Genomic DNA, 21511 nt, shown 5'->3' with positions numbered 1-21511 from the left:
GACACAGGAGATGGTCCAACATTGTTTTATTGAACTTCCTGATTGCTGTACATAGTCTGCTGTGAGTTGACATTCTATCAATCTAACTGATAACCTCCTACTGGCTTGACCAGACTAACTCTCTACCTCATGGTGATAGTGCTCACTGGCTTGTGCACTCTTACTATCTCAGTAGCTGTGTCCTGTAGAGAGAGAGAGAGTCTTAATGCCCTGTGTGCTTTATAGTGGTTGCGTCCTGTCTGGTGATTGGTTGTTATGTGTCGTGTGTGTTCATTGGTTATCCTGTGTGTCAATCACTGCCTGTCTGCATCTCATTATATACATGAGTGGATATTATGACACCCCGCACACATCGGACAGAGCACAAAGGCAGCTTCTGTAGGTGTGAAAGTGATTTTAATAACAAACAGTTCATACACGTGCCCTAGCCCCTGTAACTAATCTGTGCCCTGCACCCGTGCCAACTTAATCAGTGTCTAATTTTTTGGCCTTACGGGCCCTTTGACTACGTCTACGTGGTTCCCCAGACGGTACAGCAGAACTGGAGGTGGACTCCTGTGATTCCTGCCCGATGACTAGGGATCCCTTTGGCGGCCGTTTCCTGGGGCGTCCTGGCCTAGATGGGCCAGGCTGCGGCTCGGGCGACTGGGATGGCGAGCTGCCAGCCTGTCCTGCCCGTTACCCACCAGATACACCTGGGACGGAAGGGGGGGAGTCCGAGGTGTCGCGGTGTTCCGGGACCTCCCCTGCAGGGGGACCCGGAACGGGCCCCAGCACCTCCTCCTCCCTCGGGGTGCCCGATGGCTGCCGGGCCTCTACATGGGTCGGGGATTCGAATGGACCGAGCATCCGATGTCCCCCCGATACCTGGCGCTGCCAGTCCTGGAGGCGTGCCCTGGTATCAACAAGGGTCTGCAAATTTGCAGCCATAGAGATCAGGGAGTTGGCCATCCCTGTGTGTGTCTGGGCGACGCCGGCCAGCGCCTGGGCAATGGCGCCGATGCCCTCAGCGATGGCCTGCAGAGACTGGGCCTTTGCCTGCTGAGACTGGGCCGCGGCGTTGAGCGCCTCTGCGATCTGCTGCTGGCTCTGGCTCACGGCTGCCTGTGAGAGGCCGGTCATGTTCTGGGCCGCCCGCACGGAACGCCCCAGGCCTTGCATACTGCGACCCATGTCTGACACCGTCGCACCCATTGCCTCCACCGCAGATGCCACCCGTGCGGTTTCGGCCTGGGTGGCACGCATGACCGGCACCAGTCCCTGCTCCTGCATGCGGGTGGACTCCTTACCTGCGTCTACAGCTGCCGCAAGCCGGCCGTCCCCCCCTTCGGTCGTCCCTGGGTCCGTGACTGCATCGGGTCTATGGGTGGGTGTGGAAACTCCAGGAACCCGGGACCGTCTGGGCGGCAGATGGTTGCCTGCGCCGGGCTGCCCTCCGACTGCCCGGCCATCCGGCTGCTCCTGCCTCCACCTGCTGTACCGGGACGGCTGTGTTGTGCGCACCAGTTAGTGTCCCAGATGCCTCATCGCTAAAGTGCCCAACCGAGGTGAATGTCTCTGCGATGGTGGAGGTTGTAGGAGATATCAGTGGCATAGTGTCGTGCTCCTCATCCAACCCGAAGTCCAGGGTCCCCTGGAGTGGTCATTCTTGTCTATCTGTCCCCTGTGTGTGGGTGTCCTGTGCGTCAGTGTCCAGTGCCTCAGTGTCCTGTGCGTCGGTGTCCAGTGTGTCAGTGTCCTGTGCGTCAGTGTCCTGTGCTTCGGTGTTCAGTGTGTCAGTGTCCTGTGCATCAGTGTCCAGTGCATCAGTGTCCTGTACGTCAGTGTCCAGTGCATCAGTGTCCTGTGAGTCGGTGTTCAGTGCGTCAGTGTCCTGTGAGTCGGTGTTTAGTGCATCAATGACCTGTGCGTCGGTGTCCAGTGCATGGGTGTCCTGTGCGTCGGGTCCTGGGCGTCAGTGTCCTGGGCGTCGGTGTCCTGTACGTCGGGTCCTGGGCGTCAGTGTCCTGTACATCAGTGTCCTGTACGTCAGTGTCCTGTGTGTCAGTGTCCTGTGCGTCGGTGTCCTGTACGTCGGGTCCTGGGCGTCAGTGTCCTGTGTGTCAGTGTCCTGTGCGTCAGTGTCCTGGGCGTCAGTGTCCTGTGCGTCAGTGTCCAGTGTGTCAGTGTCCTGTGCGTCAGTGTCCTGGGCGTCAGTGTCCTGTGCGTCGGTGTCCTGGGCGTCGTGTGTCCTGTACGTCGGGTCCTGGGCGTCAGTGTCCTGTACGTCAGTGTCCTGTACGTCAGTGTCCTGTACGTCAGTGTCCTGTGTGTCAGTGTCCTGTGCGTCGGTGTCCTGTACGTCAGTGTCCTGTACGTCAGTGTCCTGTGTGTCAGTGTCCTGTACATCAGTGTCCTGTGCTTCAGTGTCCAGTGCCTCAGTGTCCTGTGCGTCGGTGTCCTGTACGTCAGTGTCCTGTACGTCAGTGTCCTGTACGTCAGTGTCCTGTACATCAGTGTCCTGTACGTCAGTGTCCTGTGTGTCAGTGTCCTGTGCGTCGGTGTCCTGTACGTCAGTGTCCTGTGCGTCGGTGTCCTGTACGTCGGGTCCTGGGCGTCAGTGTCCTGTACGTCAGTGTCCTGTACGTCAGTTTCCTGTACGTCAGTGTCCTGTACGTCAGTGTCCTGTGTGTCAGTGTCCTGTGCGTCGGTGTCCTGTACGTCGGGTCCTGGGCGTCAGTGTCCTGTACGTCAGTGTCCTGTACGTCAGCGTCCTGTACGTCAGTGTCCTGTGAGTCGGTGTTTAGTGCATCAATGACCTGTGCGTCGGTGTCCAGTGCATGGGTGTCCTGTGCGTCGGGTCCTGGGCGTCAGTGTCCTGGGCGTCGGTGTCCTGGGCATCGGGTCCTGGGCGTCAGTGTCCTGTACATCAGTGTCCTGTACGTCAGTGTCCTGTGTGTCAGTGTCCTGTGCGTCGGTGTCCTGTACGTCGGGTCCTGGGCGTCAGTGTCCTGTACGTCAGTGTCCTGTACGTCAGTGTCCTGTGTGTCAGTGTCCTGTGCGTCGGTGTCCTGTACGTCGGGTCCTGGGCGTCAGTGTCCTGTACGTCAGTGTCCTGTACGTCAGTGTCCTGTGCGTCGGTGTCCTGTACGTCGGGTCCTGGGCGTCAGTGTCCTGTGCGTCAGTGTCCTGTGCGCCGGTGTCCTGTGCGTCAGTGTCCTGTGCGTCAGTGTCCTGTACGTCAGTGTCCTGTGCGCTGGTGTCCTGTGCGTCAGTGTCCTGTGCGTCAGTGTCCTGTACGTCAGTGTCCTGTGCGCCGGTGTCCTGTACGTCAGTGTCCTGTGAGTCAGTGTCCTGTGCGCCGGTGTCCTGTACGTCAGTGTCCTGTGAGTCAGTGTCCAGTGCATCAGTGTCCTGTGCGTCAGTGTCCAGTGTGTCGGTGTCCAGAGCGTTGGTGTCCAGAGCGTCGGTGTCCTGTGCGTCGGTGTCCTGGGCGTCGGTGTCCTGGGCGTTGGTGTCCTGGGTAGGTGTGCCCTGGGTAGGTGTGTCCTGGGTAGGTGTGCCCTGGGTAGGTGTGTCCTGGGCATCATTGTCCTGGGAAGGTGTGTCCTGGGTAGGTGTGCCCTGGGTGGGTGTGTCCTGGGTAGGTGTGCCCTGGGTAGGTGTGCCCTGGGTAGGTGTGTCCTGGGTAGGTGTGTCCTGGGTGGGTGTGTCCTGGGTAGGTGTGTCCTGGGTAGGTGTGTCCTGGGTGGGTGTGTCCTGGGTGGGTGTGTCCTGGGTAGGTGTGTCCTGGGTGGGTGTGTCCTGGGTGGGTGTGTCCTGGGTGGGTGTGTCCTGGGAAGGTGTGTCCTGGGTGGGTGTGTCCTGGGTGGGTGTGTCCTGGGTAGGTGTGTCCTGGGTGGGTGTGTCCTGGGAAGGTGTGTACTCACCCTGGCTGCCCTGACAAGGTCATTGATCTTCTTGTGACACTGGATGCCTGTCCTTGCTGTCACGGCCATGGCGCTGACGGCCTCTGCCACCATCCTCCACAGGCGCCGGCTGAGGTGTGGTGCGACCCATCGGCCGTCTCCGGGGTACAGGGCCTCCCTCCTCTGCTCCACTGCATCCAGGAGCGCCTTGATGCCCCGTTCCTGGAACCTCGGCGCTGCGCGATGAGCGGCCATTTTGACGGGTCTCCGGGGGGCCATCTTTTGTGCTGCGACACGCAGGGGGGGCCCCGTCCTTTGTGCTGCGATGCAGGGGGGGAGCGTCATTTGTGCTGCGACACCGTGCGGCATCACTGACGGCGCGCGCGTCCGTGACGGGTGACGCCGTTGTGAATGGCGTCACGCCACTGCTAGCCCATTCCCGGCCAGAGAATACCCCCCGTTTTTTCCGCCTGGTTCGGGCCATCACGCCGATTCACGGAGAATTCCGCCCCAGATTTGTGGAATAAGTAGCACCGAGTATATTGACGTTTCTTGAAAAAGAAGGTTGCTGACCATTGAGCTGAAGAACTTGCAATTAGCCAGTGCCTTACACATCCACAGTTCTTCATATCGAATGAAGAATTTTTGAGTGCAGTCTCTGTTTTAGTGTGGGAAATGCAGCAGCCACAAGGTGCATAGGACAAACTTTGAAGCAGCACAATTAGAACATTTGTAATTTATTTAAATGGTCTCTGCAACCTGTTTTTAAGATTGTTTGAGAGGAATTTTTAAGAGTTTGTATCAATTGTAAAGGGATTAGTTGTAATTTTCTTGGAGAATAAGAAATATTGGAGTGTGTGATTTGCCAAATCTTGGCCTGGAATGAGTACCAGCAAGAAGTAAGTTAAGAAAGAAGCCATGTGCCTGACAGACACAAAGGAGAGCTACAAGCAGAGGAGCTGTAGGGTGAGGTACTTAGCACACAGATGCAGCCACAAAGGAGAGCTACAAGGTGTGGTGCTGGACGATGAGGGTGATCAACGCACAGATGCAGACACAATCCATAGAAAAATCTATAGAATCCCCACAGTGCAGAAGGGAGCCATTCAGCCCATTGGATCTGCACCAACTCTCTGAATGAGCAGCCTACCCCCCTCTCTCCCAATACCCATCTAACCTACACATCTTTGGGCACTAAGCGGAAATTTAGCATGGCCAAACCACCTAACCTGCACATCTTTGGACTGTGGGAGGAAACCAGAGCACCCGGAGGAAACCCACGCAGACAAGGGGAGAACATGCAAACTCCACACAGACAGTCACCCAAAGTGGGAATTAAATCGGGTCCTTGTCGCTGTGAGGCAGCCATGCTAACCACTGTGCCATGGAGAGGAGCAGAAGGATGAGGTTGATTAGTGCACAGATGCAGACACAAAGGAGAGCTACAAGGTGAGGAGCTGGAGGGTGATGGTGATCAGTGCACAGACAAAGACTCAAAGAGGAAGAACTCAGTGATAAAAAGCGGAACACGGATAATTATTTTGAGGAGAAGCAGAAAATCACTCTTGGGAAGAGGCCAATTTTTTTATGTTTGCCAATAAAGGAGACAGAACTTCTCAGAGGTACTGTGTGAGCTGGCTAAAATAACCTAAAACCTGAAAGGCTGTGTGAATATGTCAGAGATGCTAAACAGTTGGGTGTTTTCTCAGATGTTGCCAAACCATGAACCAAAGTGTTATTGGTTGGTCGGTTGAAATGGAACTATGGAAAGCGACACTATCAAGGACTGTTGCGACCTGCGGGAGAGAGGGTTCATAGAAATGTGCCTTACATGCAAGACACTCAAAGGTGAAAGCTATTTTCAGATAGGTCTCCTGCGTAAGTAAACAACAGTATATTATGGGACTGTGCAGCTAAGTAGTGCCACATTTGTGTGGGAACCATGTGAACGACTGGCTGCATAAGATTTATCTTTGCTGTATCAACTATTTGAAATAAAACTTCTCTTTTTATATTAAATATCAGTTGCCTGTTAATTCATGTCTAATTTGCTTGCTCCTGATTCATGCTAAAGTAAAAGCAATAAAGGGAATGGAATATTCTTTTAATTTCTTCATTTGGGGGTCATTCAATAAATTTGCGTATTTTGGTTTACAATTTCCCTTCAGGGGTCGTAACTCTCAATCTTCTTATTTGAAGCCGGTGCTTCTAGTACAAAGCCAAGACTGGTCGGCGGAGTGATGAATCTGAGAATCACAGAAAAATACTGTGCAGAAAAGGCCCCATGGCCCATTGATGTTGCACCACTGCAGGAAAGGCACCTGACCTGCCAATCCCAATCCCATTTGCCAGCACTTGGCCCATAGCCTTGAATATTATGAGGTGCCAAGTGCTCATCCAGGTACTTTTTAAAGGATGTGAGGCAACCTGCCTCGATCAGTCTCCCAGGTGGTGTGTTCCAGACTGTCACCACCGTCCGGGTAAAAAAGGTTTTCCTCAAATTCCCCCTAAACTTCCTGACCCTCACCTTGAACTTGTGTCCCCTCATAGCTGATCTTTCAACTAAGGGAAACAGCTGTTCTTTTTCCTCCCTGTCCATGCCCCTGATAATCTTGTACACCTCGATTAAGGTGCCCCTCAGTCTTCTCTGTTCCAGCGAAAACAACCCAAGTCTATCCAACCTCTTTTCATAACTAAAATGTTCCGGGCAGCACGGTGGCACAGTGGGTTAGCCCTCCAGCCTCACGGCGCCGAGGTCCCAGGTTCGATCCCAGCTCTGGGTCACTGCCCGTGTGGAGTTTGCACATTCTCCCTGTGTTTGCGTGGGTTTTGCCACCTAAACCCAAAGATGTGCAGGCTAGGTGGATTGGCCACACCAAATTGCCCCTTAATTGGAAAAAATTAATTGGGTACACTAAATTTATGAAAAGAAAAAAAAAATAACTATAATGTTCCATCCCAGCCAACATCTGGTGAAATGCCTCTGCACCCGCTCCAGTGCAATCACATCTTTCCTATAATGTGGTGACCAGACCTGCACACAGTACTCTAGCTGTGGCCTCACCAATGTTCTATACAACTCCAACATGACTTCCTTGCTTTTGTAATCTATGCCACAATTGTGGGCAGCACGGTAGCATTGTGGATAGCACAATTGCTTCACAGCTCCAGGGTCCTAGGTTCAATTCTGGCTTGGGTCACTGTCTGTGCGGAGTCTGCACATCCTCCCCGTGTGTGCGTGGGTTTCCTCTGGGTGCTCAGGTTTCCTCCCACAGTCCAAAGATGTGCAGGTTAGGTGTATTGGCCATGATAAATTGCCCTTAGTGTCCAAAATTGCCCTTAGTGTTGGGTGGGGTTACTGGGTTATGGGGATAGGTTGGAGGTGTTGACCTTGGGTAGGGTGCTCTTTCCAAGAGCCGGTGCAGACTCGATGGGCCGAATGGCCTCCTTCTGCACTGTAAATTCTATGATAATCTATGATAAAGGCAAGTGTATCATCAGCCTTTTTCACCACCCTATTAACCTGCTGTTCTGCCTCATGTGGAAGAGCAAGTCATAGTTCTATGTGTGTAGAGGTACGCAGCTCAAAATGTCCTCAGGATTTCAAAATGGAATGGAAAGAGAGCAGATTATATATAGTAATGGGTGCAGGAGCTATCAAAGGCCAAATGGCCTTACCGTCTTCACTCTTTCTTTTCTACTTGCCAGCTTGGATCAAAAGGTTACCTCATTGAACCCATTAGACAGAAGCCTTCAATGACTTCCTGGTGAGCAAGTGGTCCATTTGGTTATTTGAGTCACCTTGAGGCCCACAGCAGTATCCTATGGCACACTAATGTGAAAAGGTTCTTGGGACCTAATAATTTGTCAAAGAAAAATGTTTGTGTTAAAGGGACTGCTCTCATGTCCACATTCATGTTGCTTAAAAGAGAAAACGGTTGCTTAGAATGGGAGGGAAGTGCTTTCAATATCTGGGAATCCAGGTGGCCCGGGAATGGGAGGTACTGCACAAGTTAAACCTATCCTGGTTGGTAGAACAAATGGAAGGGGACTTTGGGAGATGGGACATACTCCCGCTATCACTGGTGGCGGGGGTACAGACCGTGAAAATGACACTCCTCCCCAGATTTCTGTTTGTCTTTCAGTGCCTCCCCATCTTCATCCCAAAGGTCTTTTTCAAGCGGGTGAATAGCTTATTTCGGGCTTTGTGTGGGCGGGTAAAACCCCGTGAGTGAAGAAGGTGTTGCTGGAGCGCAGTCGGGGGGAGGGTGGGTTGGCGCTGCCGAACCTCTGCAATTACTACTGGGCGGCTAATATAGCCATGATTAGGAAGTGGGTATTGGGGGGTGGGGGTCAGCACGGGAGTGGATGGACAGCGTCATGTAAAGACACCAGTTTGGGGGCACTGGTAACGGCACCTCTGCCGTTCTCGCCAGCCTGATACTCCGCAAGTCTGGTGGTAGTGGCGGCTCTGAGGAACTGGGGGCAATGGAGGAGATATAAGAGAGTGGAGGGAGCATCGATTTGGACCCCGATTTATAATAACCACAGATTTGTACCGGGTAGGCTAGATGGCGGGTTCCGGAGTTGGCAGGGGGCAGGAATTAGAAGGATGGGGGATCTATTTATAGACGGGAGCTTTCCCACCTTGAAAGCTTTGGAGGATAAATTTAAATTGCCAGCAGGGAATGGTTTTAGGTATTTGCAGGTGCAAGACGTCCTGAGAAAACAGGTGCCGGCCTTTCCGCTGCTGCCACCACAGGGGATACAGGATAGAGTAGTTTCCAGTACCTGGGTGGGAGAGGAGAAGGTATCGGTTACCAGGAGCTTTCGGAGGCGGAGCAAACCCCGGTGGAGGAGCTTAAGGGCAAGTGGGAGGACGAGCTGGGGGGAGAGATAGAGGCGGGTCTGTGGGCGGATGCCCTAAGCAGGGTTAACACATCCTCATCATGTGCCAGGCTTAGCCTGAGACAATTTAAGGTAGTCCACTGGGCACACATGACGGTGGCTAGGATGAGCAGGTTTTACGGGGTAGAAGATAGGTGTGCGAGGTGCACGGGAAGCCCAGCAAATCATGTCCACGTGTTTTGGGCATGCCCAAAGCTTAGAGGGTTTGGTAGGATTTTGCTCAGGCAATGTTCACGGTACTAAAAACACGGGTCATGCCGTGTCCGGAGGTAGCGATCTTTGGATTGTCGGAAGAGCAAGGAGTTCAGGGGGTAAAAGAGGCTGACGTCTTGGCCTTTGCCTCCCTGGTAGCCCGGAGACGGATCTTGTTATTGTGGAGGGACTCGAAGCCCCCGAGTATAGAAGCTGGATTAGTGACATGGCTGGGTTTCTCAGTCTCGAGAATGTCATGGTATGCACGCATGCACATAATGAGATACAGACAGGCAGTGACAGACACCCAGTACAGCCAATCAACACACAGGACAGAACACAACCAATCACCAGGCAGAACACTAGAGGGGGGTTTCCCACTATAAAACACATGAGGCATCAGCACTCTGCCTCTTTCCACTGGTGACAACTGTAGTGACAGTCAGGGTGTATATATCAGTTAGCACCTTCTACACATGGCTCAGAGCTAGTCTGGTCTAGTTAGTTATAGTTAGCACGCTTAGATTAGTAGACTGTCAAACCCACAGCAAACTGTGTGCACTGCTTAACAAGTTCAATAAACGTATTGAACTAACATCACAGTTTGGAGTCTACTTTCAAGTACAACTGCATCCAGTTGCAGTCCGTGTTACCCCAGGGTGAATAACACGACAGTGAAAATAAAGTTTGCCTTAAGAGGGTCAATGTTAGGGTTCACCCGGAGGTGGCAGCTGTTTGTCGACTTTCTCGGGGCAAATTAAAATGTCAGCAGATGCAGTATTCCAAGTGTGGGAGGGGGGGGGGAGATTGTTGTTGTATGGTTGAGGTGCGTGAAGATTGGGCTGGGTGGGGAAATGTTTATTTTACCATGTTGATGTCATTGTTTATGTCACCGTTATAAGAAATTTTTTAATACCTCAATAAAATATTATTTTTTTCAAAAGAGAAAAATGCTGAGGACTTTCTGTTCAAGATATTCTAAGCCAGCATTGAATTTCCACCTGTATGTTTGCTTTGTTGCAGTGACTCCTCTGATCCTGGGGCTTCAAAATGTCCATCTCTCTCCTCAGCCCAACCTTGGCTGACACTATTGCTTCAGACTAGCCCAGATGTGATTCCAGAATCCAAAAATCTGGATAATGATGAGCTGGCTTGGTGTCATATCCAAAAGACAGTACCCATGGCAATGCAGCAGCCCCTCAGCACTGCACTAAAGGGTCAAGCAGAACTGATTTGATTTGATTTGATTTTGATTTGATTTATTGTCACATGTACCGAAGTACAGTGAAAAGTATTTTTCTGCAGCAGAGGGAACGTACACAGTACGTACATAGTAGACAAAAGAATAATCAACAGAGAACATTGACAAATTATATATCGACAAACAGTGATTGGTTTTAGTGCGATACAAGGGGCCAAACAAAGCAAACAAAGCAAATACGTGAGCAAGAGCAGCATAGGGCGTCGTCAATAGTGTTCTTATAGGGAACAGATCAGTCTGAGGGGGAGTCGTTGAGGAGTCTTGTAGCTGTGGGGAAGAAGCTGTTCCTATGTCTGGATGTGAGGGTCTTCAGACTTCTGTACCTTCTGCCTGATGGAAGGGTCTGGAAGAAGGCAATGCCTGGGTGGGAGGGGTCTCTGATAATCCTGTCTGCCTTTCTGAGGCAGCGGGAGGTGTATACAGAATCAATGTGGAGGATGGCAAGCTTGTGTGATGCGTTGGGCTGAGTTCACCACACTCTGCAGTTTCTTGCGATCTTGGACCAAGCAGTTGCCATACCAGGCTGTGATGCAGCCGGATAGGATGCTCTCTATGGCACATCTGTAGAAGTTTGTGAGAGTCGATGCAGCCATGCCAAATTTCTTTAGCTTCTGTAGGAAGTAGAGGCATTGTTGGGCTTTCTTGACTGCTGCATCAATGTGAGTGGACCAGGACAAACTGTTGGTGATGGTGAACCTCAAGAGTGTTCCTTCAACTCACAACCTGCTACACTAAATAACCCTCTATCAGCCTATTTCTAATAGAGCAGAGAGAGTTTCAGCTAAGAAGCTGGAAGGAGCAATTGCCCTCAGGTTTTCGTCGGTGTTGCTCTGTAAGCAGCACTAGGGCAATCCATGGAGACTAGCCTTTGGGTTTTGTTTGCTCTGTCTATGCGATCATGCTTAATCTCTGATTGTAAGCAGCACTGTGAGAAATTAAACATTAACATTGCTAAGAGGCTGTGGGCTAGCATGATGTTGGGCCAATGCAACATCAGCCCAATGTTTGCCAGTTTGCATTCACATTCCAGTGTAACCTTGATGGAAGTGAATGTGAAGGACCAGAAATCAGGCCGAGACTGGGACACAGTGAAACCCAGCTTTCTGTGGGAAAATTGGTCGATCTGAGTTTTGCCTTATCATCAGAAAGTTGTGGGTTCAAGCCTCACTCCAGGGATTTCAGCCACGTAATCCAGGATGACCCAAGGTGGCACAGTTACCACTACTGCCTCACAGTGCCAGGGTCCGGGTTCAATTCTGGCCTTGGGAGACTGTCTGTGTGGAGTTTGCACTTCCTCCCTGTGTCTCCGTGGGTCTCTGAGTGCTCCGTTTCCTCTCACAGTCCAAAGATGTGCAGTTTACGTGGATTGGGCATGCTAAATTGCCCTTTAGTGTCCAGGGATGTGCAGTTTAGGTTATGGGCAGGGGTGTGGGCCTAGGTTAGGGTCTACTTTCAGATTCGTTGGACCGAATGGCCTCCTTCTGTACTGTTGGAATTCTATGGTTCTATAGACCCTTCCTGTGCAGTATTGAGGGAGTGCTGCACCTGTCAGAGGAGCCGTTTTTGGGTTTGCAATTTTAAACCAATGCCCTGTCTGTTCTTTCAGGTGGACTTAAAAAATTCCATGGCAGTATTCTGAAGAAGGATAAGGGAATTCTCCCCAGTGTCCTAGTCAATATTTACCCTCAACCAATATCACTAAAATCGACCATCAGACCATTATCTCAATATAGTGTGTGGGAGCTTACTCTGTGCAAATTGACTACCATATTTCCCACATTATCACTTCAAAATGCATTTTATCGGCTGCAAAGGGCTTTGGGATGTCCTGAGGTCATGAAACACATTGGGTGGGATTTTCTGACCACGCCCTCCCCGAGTCCAAAAATTCCCGCCTGAGGTCAAAGGGCCTTTAAATGGCCCGCCAAATTTTCCATCCTGCCCATGACGATTCCTGTGGCGGGTGTTGTAATGATATGTAGACAGACATGTAACTAAAGGGTTAATCACCCTGTAATTAGCTGTAACCCTATGACTAGAGGGCATTACTAGATCCACTATATATATATTTTAAATTTAGTGTACCCAATTCATTTTTTTTTTCCAATTAAGGGGCAATTTAGCGTGTTCAATCCACCTACCTTGCACATCTTTGGGTTGTGGGGGCGAAACCCATGCAAACACAGGGAGAATGTCCAAACTCCAAATTCCCAGAGCTGGGATCGAACCTGGGGCCTCGGTGCTGTGAGGCAACAGGGCTAACCTACTGGGCCACCATGCTGCCCACTAGATCCACTATATAACTGAGTTCCCAGAAGCTCTAGCTCTTTTTCAGCTCTCTTTCCATGTAGGGGTTACCAGATAGCAGCAGTATAGCTTAGATACCAGTTTGTACAGTTAGTTATCCTTACTTTATTGCTAGAGTTAGCTCAGTGGAGTGTCGAACTCATTTATTAGTTTTATCGTTACATAATAAATTCTTTTAGTTTACTTCGAAGGCTCGAGTGTTCTTCAACATCATCTACAGTTAGTAATAACACATATTACTTAAACCCAGTAATATAACATGCTACCAGGAGTAGCAATATAATATAACAGGAGTAACTGGAAAAATAATCCCATTGTGTAAACACAAGCTCTTTTATCTCTGTCACTGTAAGTCTTTGAGTGTGTCCTTAAAGAGTTAAAAGAAGATAAATTGACATAGAAAGGAGTGTGGTGTAGCAGGACAGCAACCAAAAGCCTGAAAATGCAAAATCTCTCCAATGTGGACAGGTACCTGCTTCTGAATTGGGGTATGGAGATTTTCACAACATATGCTTCCGGGTGGGGGCATAAACGGTTTAAGCTCTGGCGATAAAACTGTGGATAGATACGCTGAAGCAATGACAAGAGAGATGGGAAAAGATGTTTCCAATTTACAACTCGAGTTTTATAACAATTTTACTTTATCCCCAGATTAGTCACACTATTTCTGTTAAAGATTTATTGCAAACATCTGCTGCAGATGTAAAGTTCTGAAGTAAGGTTTGCACCTTTTGTTAAGCTGTGAGGAAAACTGTGTTTATTTTAAGTTTTTTCTTTAACTAATTAAATGTTTGATCCTTGCTACCATAGTGAGACCAATAACATGGCACCTGCCATTATATAATATGTTGACAGTCAGACATCTGTTTGCACTTTCTCCTAATATATAATCTGATGTCTACAGTTGTATTGGAAGCTTTCCATGTAAACTTGACGTGCTATGATAACACCCTCTGATTGTTTTGCTCAGAATATAGTCTTCAATTGAAATTGGGTTAAAGGAGTGGGTGATAATTTTTCTAGGCACTCAGATGCATTCCAGTCCCTATCTTAAAGTTGTATGTTCTGTCTTTCTCTTTATATTTTCATTAGAAATGCTTTGGCCCTCATTTAAAATGGAAATTGCCAATGTAAACCCCTCACGCTGTAATTAGCCCCTCCAGCCAGCAGTGATGCTGCTGTACCTCCACTGACACCAAGGGGCAACATTTCTGCGCGACAAGTTTACATTCGTATTACCATTGTAAATATGTACCTGGGATGTTATAATGGAAGATGCTGACAGAAAGTGCATCTAGACACAAGGATAGTTAGAAGTACAGGAGAAGATTATCATGTAAAGTATTATCCTGCAGCTGAAATGTAAGCATGTGTGCCCTTAAGCTGACAAGGTAACATTTCTTGCATTTTTGGAAGCAGTATTACGGCCATATTTAGATTAGGCTTGCTTTCAGTTGTGAATTATTAGAATGCTGATAGTTTCCACCTACCAACAGGTGATAATTAGATCTTTATCAGAACAAAATAAAAATCAAAATTCAATTAATTTGACATCTAAAGAACAATAAAGAACAATACAGCACAGGAACAGGCCCTTCGGCCCTCCAAGCCTCTACAGGTCATGATATCACCCTTGGACAAAGCTCTCAGCACTTCCTTGTGCCGTATCCCACAATACTCATCCTATCCATGTATTTGTCGAGATGCCTTTTGAACGCCGTTAATGTATCTGCTTCCACGACCTCCCCTGGCAGCGCGTCCCAGGCACTCACCACCCTCTGTGTAAAAAACCTGCCTCACACATCTCCTCTAAACTTTGCCCCATGGACCTTAAACCTATGCCCCCTGGTGACTGACCCTTCCACCTTGGGATGGAGTGCCTGCCCATCCACTCTATCCATGCCCCTCATAATCTTGTAGACCTCTATCAGGTCACCCCTCAACCTCCATCATTCTAATGAAAACAGTCCAAGTTTATTCAGGCTCTCCACGTAGCTAACACCCTCCAGACCAGGCAACATCCTGGTAAACCCTCTCGGCACTCTCTCCAACGATTCCACATTCTTCTGGTAGTGCGGTGAAGAGAATTGTGCGCAATATTCCAAGTGCAGCCTTACCAAGGTTCTGTACAACTGTAGCATGACTTGCCAATTTTTATACTCGATGCCCCGTCCAATGAAGGCAAGCATTCTGTATTCTTTCTGTTTTTTAAAATTTAGAACACCCAATTAATTTTTTCCAATTAAGGGGCAATTTAGAGTGGTCAATCCACCTACCCTGCACATCTTTGGGTTGTGGGGCGAAACCCACGCAAATACGGGGAGAATGCGCAAACTCCACACGGACAGTGACCCAGAGCCGGGATCGAACCTGGGACCTCAGCGCGTGAAGCAGCAGTGCTAACCACTGCACCACCGTCCTGCCCCCTGTATGCTTTCTTGACTACCTTGTCCACTTGTGTTACCACTTTCAAAGTTCTGTGGGCTTGCGCACCCAGATCTCTCTGACTTTCTATATTCCAAAGAGTTTTGCCATTTATGGTATATTTTCCCTCTATGTTAGACCTACCAAAATGCATTACCTCACATTTGTCTGTATTAAATGTCATTTGCCATTTATCTGCCCAAGTCGCCAACCTATCTATCGCCTGCTGGATCCTCTGACAATCCTCAACAATATCTGCCACTCAATCAACCTTGGTGTCATTCGCGAACTGATCAGACCAGCTCAATTTCCTACAAATCATTTATGTATACTACAAACAACAGAGGCCCCAGCACAGATCAATGTGGAACACCACTATCACAACCTTCCATTCAGAAAAAAACCTTTGCACTGCTACCTTTTACCTTCTGTGCCGGAGCCAGTTCTGTATCCATCTTGCCACTTCACCTCTTGTCTCAGTCTGACTTCACCATGACTTCACCTTTTGTCTCAGTCTGCCATAAAGCACCTTGTCAAAGGCTTTACTGAAGTCCATGTAAACAACATCCACTGCCCTCCCCTCATCAATCAGCTTTGTTACTTCCTCAAAAAGCTCGATCAAGTTAGTGAGGCACGAAACTCCCCTTCACAAAGCCATGCTGTCTATCGCTAATGAGTCCATTTGTTTCCAAATGGGGATAAATCCTGTCCCTAAGAATTCTCTCCAATAATTTACCTACATCCGATGCGAGGCACACCGGCCTATAGTTTCCTGAATTATCCCTGCTACCTTCTATTTGAAGAAAAATAACTCAAATTAGGATGATGAAAGATATCCTCTATCTGAATGATTGGCTCTTTTGTCCTTTTCAGTAGCACAAAGGAAAGTACAATTTGTACATGTTATGGAGAGAAAATAGGGCAGGGAACCAATCTAACAAACCTACACTCACTCTATATTCTACTAGAAACCCAGGTAACACCTTGAGGGAGCATCAAAATAAAATAAAAACTTAGATTGATATGGTACCGATGGTACCTTTCACAAACTTTGGGACACCAGTATAGAGCCAATGGAGTACTTTATGAAGTGTAGTGACTGTTGTAATGTAGAAAACACAGAAAGCAATTTGCACACTGCAAGATCCCGTAAAAACAATAAAATAAATGTCCAAATCATTATCTTTAGTGACGTTGATTGAAAGTTAAATATTGGTCAGAACACCAGGGAGAACTCTCCCTCTCTTTTCCAACGGTGCTTAGGGATCTTCAACATCATAGGGCGGCACGGTGGCGTAGTGATTAGCACTGCTGCTTCACGGAGCTGAGGGTCCTGGGTCACTCTCCGTGAGGAGTTTGCACATTCTCCCTGTGGCTGCGTGCGTCTCACCCCCCAAACCCAAAATTTGTGCAGGATAGGTGAATTGGCCACATGAAATTGCCGCTTAATTGGGAAAAAAAGAATTGTGTTCTCTTAATTTATTTTTTAAAAAGGGATCTTCAACATCCATCTGAAGAACATCTGTAGCTTTGCTTGGAATCGCTTGTCTGCTCAGTCATTTAATATGATTATGGCTGGTCTTCGATCTCACCTTCATCTTCCTGTGCTGTGCCCATATCTCTTGATTCCCTTAATACCCCAAAATCTGTCGACTGCCGTCTTGACTACATTCAGCTACTGAGCACTCACAGCCTTTTGGGGGAAGAAAGCTCTAAAGACTCACAAAACTTTGAGTGAAGAAATTTCTCATATTCTCAGTCCTAAATGGCCAACCCTGTATTCTGAGACTGTGCCCCCCCCCCCCCCCCCCCCCCCGCGGTGTTTTTCTGAAGTCAAGGGAATGTAGGCCCAGTCAACTCTCATTATAAGGCAACCCCCTCTTCCGAAGAATTAGACTACTGAACTTTTGCTGCACTCCACCCAAAGCAAATATATTCGTCCTTAGATAGATAGGCCAAGACTGTACACAATATAGGGTCTTATGTCAATGCCCTGTGATAAGACTTCTTCACTTTCATACTCCAATCCCTTTATAATAAAGGCAAACATGCCATTTGCTTTCCTCATTTCTTGCTGTGCCTGCATGTTAAAACTCTCCACGATACCTATTCAAGGACACCCAGGTTTCTCTCACCTTTCAAACAATATTGTGCTCTTCTATTTTTCTTTCCGAAATGGCTAGCTTCTTAGTTAACTTCCATCTGCCGTGTGTTTTTCCCATCCTCTTAATCTGTCCATATCCCTCCGCTGCCTTTGCATGTCCTCACAATTTACTTTATCACACAACTTTGTTATCGTAAACAAAAATGAATACGTTGTACTTGTCCCCCTCATCTTAGTCATTAATGTGAATTATTAATAGCTCAGGGCCAAGCCCTTATCCTTGCGATGCACCTTGTAGATGGTGCACTCTGCAGCCATAATTTGTCCTTTGGCGCAGGGTGCGAAACGACACAAACCCCTAAGGATTCTGAATTAAATAGGAAACTCTGCTGAGGCAACACCCAACTGAACAGAATCACATAATGGAGGTGGGGGGTTCCGAATGATGGGAAATCGTTTTTTACCGGGGACATTGAGAGTGTATAACATTTTTAAATGCGGTCTTAGTGCTTTTGACATCCTGTCCTATTTAATAGGGGCTGTTTAATATCTTGTCCCATATATATATATATATATATAAATGTGTTTGTGTGTATAAACTGTCTGTAGCTTGGGCATGGATGATATTTGATGCTCATTCTTTATGACCTGTCAAAAAACTCTTCCACTTTAACATTCCTCTTGATAGCAGTGCTGTCCAGTGAAGCCTAACATGTCGTTCCACCTTGTTAAACAGGAGGCCCTCAGTTCATCCTGCACCTAAGATAGTGCCCGTGATATTCTCGGCTGTCAATTCTCTTATTGTTGACATTGGCATTGGTAGTTAGTTGCATTCATCTCCTGGGATGCTTTTAAGGTTGGTTGCTTCTGGAACTATCTAATCCCGCGATGTAGTGCTGAAGCCATCGACGTTGAGACAGGGAGTGTCTCCATATTTTTGGATCAACTGAAGTTAGATCCAGAGTAAAGCTAGTCTCGCCTCAGTTGGCAGCAGTCTCTCACTTTCGGATAAGGAAGGCATGCATTCCAGAGACCCCTATTCCAGAGACCTGAGCACGGAATATATATAATCTCGGGTATATTTGAAGGAGTGTTGCGAATTACCATCTTTCAGGTGAGACAATAAACCAAGGCACCTGCTTTCTCAGGTGGATGTAGGAGGTCCATGACACTAATCGAAACGAGCAGGGGGGAGTTCTTCCTCACAATATATTCCAAGTTCAATATCACAAAAAATATTTTTTCTGGTCATTATCTCACTGCAGTTTGTGAAATGTTTCTCTGCACAAATTGGCTGTTGTGCTATTTTCATTATAACAGTGACTGCACGTAACAACTACCTCATTGGCTGTAAAGCATTTGGTCATGAAGGACACTATGGAAATGAAAGTACCTCTTTTTTTCTTAAAGCATTCTAATTATGCTCCCACCCTTACCTCAGAACCCACCGAGAATGAGGTGGGGTGGGTGGGGAGAGTGTAAAATTCTGACCTTTGTTTCCCAAAGCTCTCTCCCTCATGCCTGGGCCTGTTGTAGGCACATTGATATGGGTGGATTGCTTTGATTGGTCAACCTCACTACTGTTGCATCAGCATTTTAGGAGGAAAACAAGATGGCTTCCTTCCCCTAAAGTTTCATATATTCCCATTGTAGAGGGCTGTACAGCAACTATTTGTACTTATAATGCATTGACGCCACTGTGGAGGTGCTGGAGCATTGCGATTTGACATGAAATCGGCGCCTGCTGAGATTTTGCCGTCGGAACCAATTCTCCACCCAATTGCCTTTCCCGATTTCGGTGTCATCTAAAGGAGAATCCCACCCATTGCATGCAATTCCTTTGTCCAAATCATTAATGTATATTGTGAACAGCTGGGGTCCTAGCACTGAACCCTGTGGTACCCCACTAGTCACTGTCTGCCACTCTGAAAAGGACCCGTTTATTCCCACTCGCTGCTTCCTGTTTGCCAACCAACTCTCTATCCACATCACTACATTAACCCCAATACTATGAGCTTTAATTTTGCTCACTAATCTCTTGTGTGGGACCTTGTCAAAAGCCTTTTGAAAGTCCGTATACACATCATCCATTGGTTCACCCTTGTCCACTCTATTGGTCACATCCTCAAACAATTCCAGAAAATTTGTCAAGCATGATTTCCCTTTAGTGAATCCATGCTGACTTGGACCAATCCTGTTCCCACTTTCCAAATGCTCAGTTATTTCATCCTTAATAATTGACTCCAGCATTTTCCCCACCACCGATGTCAGGCTAATCGGTCTATAATTCTCTGTTTTCTCTCTCCCTCCTTTTTTAAAAAGTGCGGTTACATTAGCTACCCTCCAATATATTGGAACTATTCCAGAGTTTATAGAATGCTGGAAAATGATCACCAATGCACCCACTATTTCTAGGGCCTCTTCCTTAAATACTCTGGGGTGCAGAGCATCAGGCCCTGGGGACTTATCGGGTTTTAATCTCTATAATTTCCCCAATACAATTTCCTGACAAGAAGGATTCTTTCAGTTCCTCCTTTATGCAAGACCCTCTGTCCCCTAGTATTCCTGTAAGGTTATTTGTGTCCTCCTTAGTGAAGACAGATCCAAAGTAATTGTTCAACTGGTCTGCCATCTCTTTGTTGCCCATTATGAATTCACCTGATTCTAACTATAAATGACCTACATTTGTCTTCACCGGTCTTTTTCTCTTCACATATTTATAGATGCTTTTGCAGTCAATTTTTATGTTTTCTGAAAGCTTACTCTCGTATTCTATTTTCCCTTTCTGAATTAAAACCTTTGTCCTCCTCTGCTGAATATTAAATTTCTCCCAGTCCTCAGGATTGCTGCTTTTCCTATGCCTTCTCTTTGGTTTAAACACTGTCCCTGATTTCCCTTGTTAGCCATGGTTGAGCCGCCTTCCCCGACTTACTCTTACGTGTTTTGAGGGATGTACAATTATTGAAGTTCATCCTAGTGTTCTTTAAATGTCTCCCAGTGCCTATCCACCGGCAACGCCTTAAGTATCCTTTGCCAGCTTATCCTAGTCAATGCACATCTCTTACTATCAAAGTTAGCTTTCTTTAAGTTCAGGACCCTAGTCACAGACTTAACTGTGTCACTCTCCATCTTAATGAATAATTCTACTATATTATTATTTTTTTCAATTTAGAGTATCCAATTTATTATTTTTTCCAATTAAGGAGCAATTTAGCAAGGCTAATCCACCTAGCCTGCACATCTTGGGGTTGTGGGGGTGAGATCCACGCAAACACGGGGAGAATGTGCAAACTCCACACGGACAGTGACCCAGAGCCGGGATCGAACCTGGGATCTCGGCGCCGTGAGACATCAGGGCTAACCCACTGCGCCACCCTACTGCCAACATTCTACTATATAATGGTCACTCTTCCGTAAAGGATCTTGCACCACAGCATTGCTAATTAATCCTCTTTCATTGCACATAACCCAGTCTAGTTGGTTCCTTGACATATTGGTTGAGAAAACCATCCCTTATACATTCCAGCAAATCCTCCTCCATCGCATTGCTACCAGTTTAATTAGCCCAATCATTATGCATATTGAAGTCCCCCATAATAACTGCTGCACCCTGCAGCACAATCAATCACTCACGAGACGAGATGAGAAGGAGTCAATCGATGGCTTTATTACTCAGACTTGTTCCCCAGCAGCACAGTTACAGAATGCAGCTGCTGGGCGAACCCGGGCTCTTATACTCCGCCTTACTGGGTGGAGCCAGTAGGCGGCTGATCCAATCGGGACCCGGAGTCTATCCACCAATAGTCTCTTGGCATCACAGGGTACCATAATACCCCTAATGCATACCACCACATTCACCCCTTGTTAAAAAAGAACCCGGCGGGGGTAGTGGGTCGTATGGTGGTTGGGGTTTACAGAATCGGTAATGGGATGCCACTAACACAGCGGCTATGCTCCGATATCAAACTATTTACAATGCCGCTTTTACTGGGCAACTGAATTATTTACAGAGGCATTTCTTGCTTTGTTATAAAGATTCGATGAGTCGAATGGGTGCACTGGTCGTCCTCCCCAATCGCCTCAGCCCCGGCGGTGATGCTGGCGCTGGCTCGGGCACCGTCGTCTCTGGGAGCGTAGCGATGTCTCTTCCTGCTTCACTACCCCTAGGCGGGGCCGGGGGAAGGACCGATCTACCCAGGAAGGCCCGGGGCGGCTGTGGGGCGCGCCGGTGGGAGGGAGGGGGTGATTGGTGTTGGGGGGTGTGTGTAGATCCGGCGGGCGCCAGGTCCCGCAGAGATCGGGGTACGCCACGTAGGCGTACTGAGGGTTCGCGTGGAGGAGGTGAACCCTCTCGACCACCGGGTCCGATTTGTGTACCCGCACATGTTTTCGGAGCAGGATGGGTCCCGGGGCTGCCAGCCAGTAGGG

The sequence above is a fragment of the Scyliorhinus torazame genome, chromosome 2 (assembly GCF_047496885.1).
Source record: "Scyliorhinus torazame isolate Kashiwa2021f chromosome 2, sScyTor2.1, whole genome shotgun sequence".
NCBI classification, from domain to species: domain Eukaryota; kingdom Metazoa; phylum Chordata; class Chondrichthyes; order Carcharhiniformes; family Scyliorhinidae; genus Scyliorhinus; species Scyliorhinus torazame.
Note: the sequence above shows the minus strand (reverse complement) of the source record.